Below are 11,811 nucleotides of genomic sequence, written 5' to 3' on the forward strand. Positions count from 1 at the left end.
CATGTTTCGAAGCAATGTTTCATTGTAGAAACTATTAGAAGCATCTCGTAATGAAGTTCGAGCAAAATTCCGAGCTTTTGTAAAAGACCGCAAATCTTGGGGATTTTGTATTCGTTTAAATTTGGCATGCTTTTATCGTTCTTTCTGCAACACTGTTCCGACCGATTTTGTGCACCAAGGGGGTCAGCTCCGTCGTTTGTTAATTTATTTGGTATAAATCTCTCAACTGTTGTCGATACTATTTCTTTGAATTCAAGCCACATCTGGTATACACTTACGTTGTTAATTTGGAAAGAATGGAGGATGTCTTTCAGAAAAGCTCAAGCGAATTTTTATGTGCTTTCTTGAATAGGTATAATTTTCGTTTATTCTTGGAGGATTTGGGAGCTACAGTACTCAGTCTTGCTAAGACAACCTGGTGTTTACTAACCTCTGTATCCGTTTTGATGCTCCTTATATGATCAGAATTCTTTGCTGCTAAGAGGTGAAGTGTGTTATCGCAACCGTTTACTATTCGAGTGGGCTCATGAACTAGCTGCTCAAAACGATTTTGGGAGTGTGCGTTTAGCACAGTTTCGAATTATGTTTTATGCTTACCTCCGGATTGAAACACGTATTTTCGCCAATGTATCGAAGGTACATTAAAGCTACCATTAACTATAATTGTACGAGTCGGGTACATGTTTGAAGTTAGACACAAGTTTTCTTTGAAACTTTCAGCAATTGTATCATCTGAGTTCAGAGGTCGGTAAAAATATTGAATTATTATTTTATTCCGGTTGCCAAGAATGACCACTACCCATACTAACTCACAGGAACTCTCTACTTCAATTTCGCTAGAAGATAAACTACTACTAATAGCAACAAACACGCCATATCCATCCTTTCTGAACACCGTTAGGTCCTTCGAAGAAACTTCGGCTGGACTTATCTCCGGCTTTAGCAAGCAGGCCGTTCGTTATACGCACTAAGGAATGCGCCGTGGACGCGGATGTATCCGAGCACAGAACATAGATACAAGGATGGGAAAGATTGCCGTTTCTAGTCACGCAAAGTGGTTTAAAGTTGGCAGAGTGCTACGATCTTATATACCAAACCACTTTTTTAAAAGTTTGTTTTCTTAAATTGTAAGACTGCGTCACCATTTTATCGTTATACATAGTGTTTGAACTACGAGGTGCATTCAAGTTCTAAGGCCTTCGATTTTTTTCTAATTAACTACTCATCCGAAATCAATGAAACTGGCGTTACTTCTCGACGTAATCGCCCTGCAGACGTACAAATTTTTCACAACGCTGACGCCATGATTCCAATGGCAGCGGCGAAGGCTTCTTTAGGACTCTCTTTTGACCACTGGAAAATCTCTGAGGCAATAGCAGCACAGCTGGTGAATGTGAGGCCACGGAGAGTGTCTTTCATTGTTGGAAAAAGCCAAACGTCACTACGAGCCAGGTTAGGTGAGCAGGGAGCATGAGGAATCACTTCAAAGTTGTTATCACAAAGAAACTGTTGTGTAACGTTAGCTTGATGTGTCTTGGTGAAACAGCACACGCGCAGCCCTTCGCGGACGTTTTTGTCGCAGTACAGGAAGGAATTTGTTCTTCAAAACATTTTCGGAGGATGCACCTGTTACCGTAGTGCCCTTTGGAACGCAATGGGTAAGGATTACGCCCTCGCTCTCCCAGAACATGGACACCATAATTTTTTCAGCACTGTTGGTTACCCGAAATTTTTTTGATGGCGGTGAATCTGTGTGCTTCCATTGAGCTGACTGGCGCTTTGTTTCTGGATTGAAAAATGTCATCCACGTCCAATCCATTGTCACAACCGACGAAATGAAAGTCCCATTCATGCTGTCGTTGCGCGTCAACATTGCTTGGCAACATGCCACACGGGCAGCCATGTGGTCGTCCGTCAGCATTCGTGGCACCCACCTGGATGACACTTTTCGCATTTTCAGGTCGTCATGCAGGATGTGTGCACAGAACCCACAGAAATGCCAACTATGGAGTCGATCTGTTCAACAGTCATTCGGCGATCGCCCAAAACAATTCTCTCCACTTTCTCGATCATGTTGTCAGACCGGCTTGTGCGAGTTCGAGGTTGTTTCGGTTTGTTGACAGACGATGTTCTGCCTTCATTAAACTGTCGCACCCACGAACGCACTTTCGACACATCCATAACTCCATAACCACATGTCTCATTCAACTGTTGATGAATTTCAATTTGTTTCACACAACGCAAATTCAGAAAACGAATGATTGCACGCTGTTCAAGTAAGGAAAACGTCGCCATTTTAAATATTTAAAACAGTTCTCATTCTCGCCGCTGGCGGTAAGATTCCATCTTCCGTATGGTGCTGCCATCCCTGGGACGTATTGACAATGAACGCGGCCTCATTTTAAAACAATTTGCATGTTTCTATCTCTTTCCAGTACGAAGAAAAAAAAATCGGAGGCCTTAGAACTTGAATGCACCTCGTATTATAGATAGAAACCAACGGAGTGAGTATAAGATGATGAAATAAGCAAATAATCTAAAAGACGTGGAGTTACCAGAGAGGGTCCTCTAGAAACTGTTACCACAAAGACATGTACTACGCATACTTTTGGACTGCCCAAGACCTACAAAGGCGGGCTGCCGTTACAACCCATTGTCAGCGACGCAGGGCTCCAACATTTTAGCCGGCAAAATATCTAACAGAAATACTAAACATTTACGTTGGTAAATGGCCACACCATGCCCGAAATTATGTGGAATTTGTTGAACACCTCAACAATTTCTGGCGGAAGGACTTACATATCATGGTGAGCTACGATGTAGTTTCGTTTTTCACATGGATTCCTCTAGGTGTATCACTAGAACCCACTGGTCAGAAATTTTACGGGAAGACCACCCAATTTTCAGGCATGTCCTAAACGGACAAACTGAGGGACTCGCAATGGGCAGCCCGCTCTTGCCAGTGGTTGTGTATTTGTACATGGGGCACCCACCTGAGAATCAGCTTGCTTTTTCCGTCATGTGGATGACACGTTCATGATCTGGCCCCATGGAAGAGACCAGCTCATTGACTTCCTTGTACATATGAGCTCCATACATCCCAACTTCAAATTCACTTTGTAGGCCGGAGAAGAGGGGAGACTACCATTCCTGGAAGTCATGATCAAGGTAATAACTCATGGTGCCCCGACCACCGAATGCATCGGAATAAAACGCACAATATCCAATGTTTGCACGTAAACAGCTGCCACCACGCGGCGCGGAGGAATGTGGTACTACCCCGGAAAACACTGTTACTCAGAATGGCAGATTAAGCGCCCTCTTTGCGCACTACTGCAGTACAACCTGTGGAGGCGGAAGAAGTCACGGCGGAAGAGTTAGTCACAACTATTGGGAAAAAGTCGAACGCTTCCTGGAAAACACCGAGTAAGAATTCCCCAGTAAAACACTGGCGCTATTGGCAAGCCTCAAAGAAGACAACAGTTTGCGAAAGACCAGGGTATATCGGAATACGTGCCATTGTGGCAAGACATGTACCGAACAAACAGTGCGCACCATCGAAAATCACTGCCAATGACACCTGCGGCACGCTCGACAAATTTTTCTGAGCAAGTCAGCAGTATCACAAGGACTGCTGCAGTATCTAAGCGCTTCGCCCTTCATCATATGAGAGGGGTAGCTGTATCCATATCATGAACAAAGTGTGCACCTGATTTTATAACCCGGGATACATTCTGCAGATTGATCCTTGTGTTACATGATGCATACTTTACCGAAGACGGTGTCATGAACATCCACAATGCACACATTTGGGTTTATGAGAACCTACATGCTAGCATTCAGACAGCATATTGGCACAGCTTTTCCCTTTAACTTTTGGGCAGCTGTCTTCGGCGATGGATAGATATTTGGATGATTTTCCTAATGGCGAAAGGATGCGTATGTCATACGAACATAATGGTGCACATGCAAAATTTCATGTAACTGTTTAGGAAAACGTAGCACGAACTTCGACAAGAAATGCATCAGTCGTGGCTTGCCAGTGCCATGACCTTCCATGTTCCATAAACTGAAATCGTTAGATTTAAAAATGTTGTTGTATTCCAGCCCTAATTTTTACTAGCATTATTTTCTCGTTTCACTCTTCTCTATTCGATTTTCAGATACCCAGTCAAACATCTAGTCAAACACCCTGCATGCACGGATTCCTGATAGGACGTTCAGAATTCGCTACCTGGAACACTTTATAAAGCATAGTATACGGAGCTCTGAGGTCACTGGAGTAGGTGAGACACCATTTTCAGCAAAAGTTTCTGATCTTCTCTGACTCTCATTGCCACTCAGTCTCTACAACCAGCGCGACCAGTAGAAAAAAGTATTCACAGTGTCGTTGATATGTTTTATGAAATGCAAAACCGAGACAAAGAGGTGGTTTTGTGCTGGGTACAGAGACATATTGAACTATAGGGAATTGATGCTGCCAAATACTCGTTTAAAACACGAATAATATTCTTATATTTGGAAAAGCCGTACAAGTTGAGAAAAACAAGTCTGACCTGGAAAATACTGTGTTTCATGCGCCTTAAGTTAGGCAACTTACATTATACGGTCCGGAAGCCGATAACGTAAGTTGAAACTATAGATACGAATACCTGTATTCGATGGAGAGACCTCACAAAACCACATTCCCCGCCTTAACCGTATTCCAGCAAACTAACGAAGACTGCACATCCTTGAGAATGACTTCGGCGTCCCTGAATAGGAGAACATACAAGATTATACATTAACACCAATGTAACTTGCTGAAGTTTCCGAGAAATTCCGTGGTGTTTGCCTAGGCAGATACTCTCTGGATACCGCCTTCTACTTCACCGCACCAGGGCTTTCGTGGGAGGCAATGTTAACGAGAAAACATGTCAACCTATGACTGTTGATGGATAATGACATGCTGATCTTCTTAGAACGCATGATTCTCGAGGGACTTTGCCAGTGCGTTCAACTGCTCTTCCAAGTCCTTTGCTATCTCCGACAGAATTACAGTGTCATCGGCAAAACCTGAAAGGTTTTACTTCTTCGCTCTGAACTTTAATTCCAACTCCAAATTTTTCTTTGGTTTCCTTTACTGTCTACTCAATATAGAGATTGAATACCATCGGAGATAGACTACAATTCTGTCTCACTCCCTTCTCAACGACTGCTTCCCTTTCGTGCCCTTCGACTCCTGTAACTGCCAGCTGGTTTTTGTACAAATTGTAAGTAGCCTTTCTCTCCCTGTATTTTTGCCCTGACACACACAGAATTTCAAAGAACGTGATCCAGTCGACATTGTCAAAAGCTTGCCCTTAGTCCACAAATCCTCTAAACGTAAGTTTGCCCTTACATCTTATAAAAGAAGTAGTAGGGTCAGTATTGCCTCGGGTGCTCCTTTATTTCCCCGGAATCAAATGTGTGTGTTCAAAAGTGTAAGAATTCCTAAGGGACCATACAGCTAAGGACGTCGGGCCCTACGCTTAGACACTACTTAAACTAACTTATGCTAAGAACAACACACACACCCATGCCCGAGGGAGGACGCGAACCTCCTGCGGTAGGGGCCGCGCAATACGTGAAGTGGCCCCCCAGACCACGCGGCTCTCCGGAATCCAAACTGGTCTTCCTGAGATTGACTGCTACCAGTTTTTCCATTCTTCTCTAAGCAATTCTTCTTATTATTTTGCAACCATTACTTATTAAACTGACAGTTCCGTAATTTTCATACCTTTCAGGACCTGCTTACATTGGAACTAGAATTATTACGTTCTTCTTGAAATCTGAAGGTATTTCGCTTGTCTCATACATCTTGCTCACCAGACCGAAGAGTTTTGTCATGGATTCTCTCCCAACCCTGTGAGTAGCTCTAACGGAATGTCGTCTACTGCCGAGGCCGTGTATCGACTTAGATCTTTCAGTGCTCTGTCAAATTCTTCACGCGGTATCACATCTTCCACCACGTCTTCATCTACGTGTTCTTCCATTTCTATAATATTGCCCTCAAGTAGATGCCCCTTTTGTATAGATCCTCTATATACTCCTTCCATCGTTCAGCTTTTCCATCTTTGCTTAAGACTAGTTTCCATCTGAGCTCTTGGAATTCATGAAGGTGATTCTCTTTTCTTCAAAAGTCTCCCTTATTTCCTGTTGGCGGTACCAATAGTGCTGCACGCTTCTAAATCCTTACATTTGTCCTCTTGCCATTCCTGGTTAGACATTTTACTCTTCATGTCACTCTCATTCTTTACTTGTTTGTATTCCTTTCGCGTACTCCACTTACTTATTTCAACAATTTTCTTCTTTCATCAATTAAATTCAGTGTCTCTTGCGTTACCAAATGATCTCTAATAGTCCTCATCTTTAACCTGCTTGATCTCTCATGCCTTCACTATTTCATCTCTCAAAGCCGTATTCCATTCCCCCGTTCTTGTCAATCGTTCCCTAATGCTCCCTGTATAATTCTCAGCAACCTCTGATTGTTTCAGTTTACCCAGGTCCCATATCCTTAAATTTCTAACGTTTTGCAATTTATTCAGTTTCAATCTGAAGTTCTAAACTAGTGAATTGTGGTTAGTATCACAATCTGCTCCTGGAAATGTCCTACAGTTTAAAACCTGGTTCAGAAATCTCTGTCTTACCGTTTTATAATTATTCTGACAACTCCCAATGTTGCTAGGTCTGTTCCGTGTATACAACCTTCTTTCATGATTCTCAAACCAAATGTTAGCGATGATTAAATTGCTTTGTGCAAAATTGTGTCAGGCGGCTTCCTCTTTCGTACCTTTTTTCCAGTCCCTAATCACCTACAATTTTTTCTCCTCTTCCTTTTCCTATTACTGAATTCCAGTCCCCCACGAATATTAAATTTTCGTCTGCCTGAACTATCTGAATAATTTCTTTTATTTCGTCATACATTTCTTCAAACTCTTCATCACCTGCGGAACTAGTTAGTTTACAAACTTTTACTACTGTGGTGGGTATGGACTTCGTTTCTATCTTGGTATAATGCTGTTCATAGTACCTTATCCGCGTTCCCATTTTCTTATTCATCAATAACCCTACTCCTGTACTACCCCTGTATGATTTTGTACTTATAATCCTGTGCTCACTTGACCAGAAATCCTGTTGCTCCTGCCACCTACCTTCACAGTCTCCCACTATATCTAACTTTAAATTGTCTTTTCCCCTGTTATTTAGCCTACCTGACCGATCAAGGTCACTTTCCAGCAGTTTTGTTTCTCCTGATAACAACATCCTCCTGAGTAGTCTCCACCCGGAGATCCGAATGGATGACTTGGTTCAAATGGCTCTGAGCACTATGGGACCTAACTTCTGAGGTCATAAGTCCCGTGGAACGTACAACTACTTAAATCTTACTATCCTAAGAACATCACACACATCCATGCCCGAGGCAGGATTCGAACCTGCGACCGTAGTGGTCGCGTGGTTCCAGACTGTACGGTCTACAACCGCTCGGCCACGCCAGCCGGCAATGGAGGACTATTTTAGCTCGACAATACTTTACGCAAGACGATTCCATCATCATTTAACCATAAAGTAAAACTGCACGCCCTCGGGCAAAATTATGGCTGTAATTTCACCTTGTTTTCAGACGTTCGCAGTACCAACACAGCAAGACCGTTTTGGCTGAGGTTACGAGGCCAGTTCAATGAATCATCCAGAGCACATGTTTGTCTGGTAACTCAACAGACATCCCTCCGTTATGGTTGCACTTATGGTACGGCTATCTACATTGATGAGGCACGTAAGATGTCCCACCATCGTCAAGGGTCATGGTTCGTGAGGTGAGAGGAGGGGGGTATCTAAACAACCTTTATACGGTACTACACACAACAATGTCTACCATTTGGAAGATTCCAATGGCTCTTCGAAGAGGAAATCGCCAGAAAGAAGAAGAACTCGCGAAGACCATCAATTTTCATAACGAGCACAGCGACTTGCCGCTTTGTCTTGAGCCCATAATTATAAAGATGACATCGGGTTTTACTATGAAGGATATTACTTTATTGAAATATAACCGTAAAGACATTCGACCAATCGACGCCGAATTATAACTAAATTTTAGTGTCCTCAGAATACAACTCCACTTTTAATCTGATAACGTAATGACTCTAATTATTTATATAATCGATTACTCGCATTAAATCACTATTCATCGACTAGGCAAACTAACTACTCACGCAGATAAAACAGCGCAGTTACTAAACTGAACGATTTACTGCAATGGATGAAACAGAACACACGTAACAAAACTTTATACTTGTGTACCAAAATAATTTTTATTGTTGAGTTGTGACAATAATTAATTAAGAAATCCGTTGTGTATACTGTATTTATCCCCTTTTACTTCAGAATGTTAACTGCACTTTAGAAGCCTAAGTCACAGGACTTTTGCTGAGTGATTGGTGTTCAATGCCAGATAATTTCCATATGATTCTTCATTCCCTTTACTGCTATGTTACATTTATTATCATTAACTAGTATCTTCACATGTAGGCATGTTATAAATGTTCCTGGCTTTGCATTACATCGAGCACCACAGAATACTCACAGTTGCACACGGAGAACAGGCCTCAGCCATAAAGACCACCATTTCCAAAGATGGTACGACAAAAAAGACTCTGCTTAGCTAGTGCAGCTTTCCTACAAGTACAATAAACGTTTACTCACATTGTTTCATGTTAACACACATTCTGTTTATCAGTATAGTTTAACTTTTGGAGTAAGTAGTTACACCATAATACCACCTGTAAATACTTACGTTCAAAATGGTTCAAATGGCTCTGAGCCCTATGGGACTTAACATCTGAGGTCGTCAGTCCCCTAGAACTTAGAACTACTTAAACCTAACTAACCTAAGGACATCAGATACATCCATGCCCGAGGCAGGATTCGAACCAGCGACCGTAGTGGTCGCGCGGTTCCCGACTGAAGCACCTAGAACCGCTCGGCCACTCTGGCCGGCAATACTTACGTGCTGAAATATAAATGATAATGTTTATGCAAACAATTTCTTACGCTACTAACGAGTAGCGTTAGTGGCTATGGCTACAGAACATTGGCGTATACTTGGAAATATTCCAAATGGGATTATAAATCGAAATTAACAAACTCACAAACGAAAAATATGCTGTAATTTTATCTTTTGCAAGTGAGTGTGTTTAAGTGTATGTTAATGTCTTGACATAAGTATGTCGTTACATAGTCTCACAAAATGAGTCCATCCTGAAGCTGTTAACAACGATGGTGAACAAGCAGCGATACATTCTGCACTACAGAAACCTCCAGCGATGACGTAGTTTGGGATGGAACTCGTTAGATTCATTCCGCGAGATTTGGTTCAAACAAAAACTGTTGTTAAAGCAATACATCGATGTAAACACAGAAAAGAGGATTATCGCGGCGTGTGACTAGGAAAACGATTTTCACAAATTAATAAACAATTGAGTTTTCGGAAAAACAATGGTAAATGTGAATGTTGTGACCTTAATTTAGTTTATCGGGAAGGACTGTGGGGTGGGGTGGGGGGGCAGCGGCCGTTGTGGAGCAAGAGATTACATCGCTAGGTCCGATTTCAAGCGGACCATCTTCGGTGAAGGAGACAGCCAAAGTTTCACTGCAGTTCTCGAAGCCTGTCTATGTCGGGTATGTTTGTTCTGGACCTCTACAAATTGCACATGTACCAATTTCACTATAAGACAAACTTCGCCGATCCCAAGTTACTTTAAGTAGATATAGACAGTTTCATATACTGGATAGAAGGTTGCGACCCGTTTGAAGTAATCAAGGGAAATCATAAAAAAATTGATACATCTGAATATGCAGCTGATAATCCTTTTAAAAATGCTAAGGTCATCAGTCCCTAAGCTTACATACTACGTAACCTAAATTATCCTAAGGACAAACACACACACACCCTTGCCCAAGGAGGACTCGAACCTCCGCCGGCACCAGCCGCAAAGTCCATGACTGGAGCCCCCTAGATCGTTCGTCTAATCCCGCGCGTCATAATCCTTTTACAATAACACAACAAAACAAGAGGGTTATTGGCCTATCGGATGAAGAAAGATGATGCGAATTGTTGGCAAAGTGTGGTGCTTGTAGGATCGAAAACATATGAATACCGCATAGATGCAAGTGCCACTCAGATGTGGGATAAGGGTATGCATTGTGCGGCCTCAAGGGCTCTAATGGCTGAGGATTACAAGAGGCCGTTGGTGTTACTCCACATATGGTGAGCTAAGTAATCTTTCTATTGAGAGGCCATAAAATACATGGTGCACTGCAGCCAAAAGTAGGGCTGTCGTATCATGACGACAAACGGTTCATCTTTGTGGATGGGATTGACAGTCTCCTGTACCCCTGTACTCACACTTTTCATTGCAGGATTCAGTGTATGGCTGGTTAACTTATTTGTTAATAGTCGATTTTCATGCAGAACAATTGCATTAACTGCAGGTCATAGCTGTGTGTGTGTGTGTGTGTGTGTGTGTGTGTGTGTGTCAGAGGGAGGAAGAGAGAGAGAGAGAGAGGTATTATGCATGCTAAGTGCACAGTATGTGTGTGTATATCTTACGTGCACACTATGCATGTTTGTGTATGGTATATATTTGTGTCTATCTGTGGTTTTTAATTGCTTCACCGAGCTAGGTGGCGCAGTGGTTAGCACACTGGACTCGCATTCTGGAGGACGACGGTTCAATCCCGTCTCCGGCCATCCTGATTTAGGTTTTCCGTGATTTCCCTAAATCGTTTCAGGCAAATGCCGGCATGGTTACTTGCGCTCCGTCTCTAATGACCTCGTTGTCGATGGGACTTTGAACACTAACCACCACCTTTTAAATGCTTCCTGCTGTTAGCCCTCATTTACATCATTATACGGGATATTGCACACAGAAAAAACGATCAGAAAGAAATATTTGAAATGAAAATACTGTGTATGTAGAGTAAGAAGTGTACGTAGAAACAAAATGCGAAACATAGCATTTAAGTTCCTCTCCTCTATACTAACTTAAATGTACGTACCTGACAGTCGTAAGTCATCACGAAAGTAACTTTGAAAATAAAACCATTGTATCCATAAGCAAGGAAAAGTGACACCAACAGGAAGACTGTAAAAAATAGCTTTACAAATTACTGTATATAAGAAAAAGACCACTGTGTGTACGCTATAAAAAAGAAATAGATTTGTAGATAAAACAAACGAAGTTGTTAATAATCAACAAAACATTACTGTAGAAAGAGGAGCTGTTAACAATTAAACATAAGCTAATTTGTTATACCATTGCTATTATTTGCAACACCTACATTATAGAACTATTGTTAATCATAGTTTGTTCACAACAAACCCGAACCTCTCCCTTTGATATGCAATCCTCAAAATAAGAGACCTATGCAAATGAGTGGAGCTCGAATCTTATTGGTCGAGGAGGAGAGGTTCAAGGTCGTCCCATACACAACGTGACCTCCTTTCGGTTATCTGAAGGAAACACCCCCCCCCCCCCTCTCCCACGCTACCTATCCTCCCATTGGTCCAGGGATTTCCTGTTAATTTTGTATCATGTAATTGGTATCAGGTTACACCATGACCTAGTGCACCAACCAAAGTTGCGTGGGTAGCGCGGGGGGGGGGGGGGGGCAGTGTTTCCCCCAGATGACCTCAAGGGCGTCACCTTGGGTGTGGGGTGACCTTAAATGTATGTTGTACAAGGGAGCGACATGACACCGGAAGTGTAACCTGATATTACAGCAGGGCCGGCC

At 42.4% G+C, this 11,811-nt stretch overlaps 1 non-coding gene across 1 annotated transcript; it reads left to right on the forward strand.

Annotated features, from left to right (window-relative positions):
- The first annotated feature begins 10,695 nt into the window (after nucleotides 1–10,695).
- On the forward strand, nucleotides 10,696–10,768 carry Trnaa-cgc (transfer RNA alanine (anticodon CGC)). Its single transcript has one exon. It is a non-coding gene; the product is annotated as a tRNA-Ala (tRNA).
- The last annotated feature ends 1,043 nt before the right edge of the window (nucleotides 10,769–11,811 follow it).

Source organism: Schistocerca gregaria, chromosome 1 (genome assembly GCF_023897955.1).
Source record: "Schistocerca gregaria isolate iqSchGreg1 chromosome 1, iqSchGreg1.2, whole genome shotgun sequence".
Taxonomy (NCBI): Eukaryota; Metazoa; Arthropoda; class Insecta; order Orthoptera; family Acrididae; genus Schistocerca; species Schistocerca gregaria.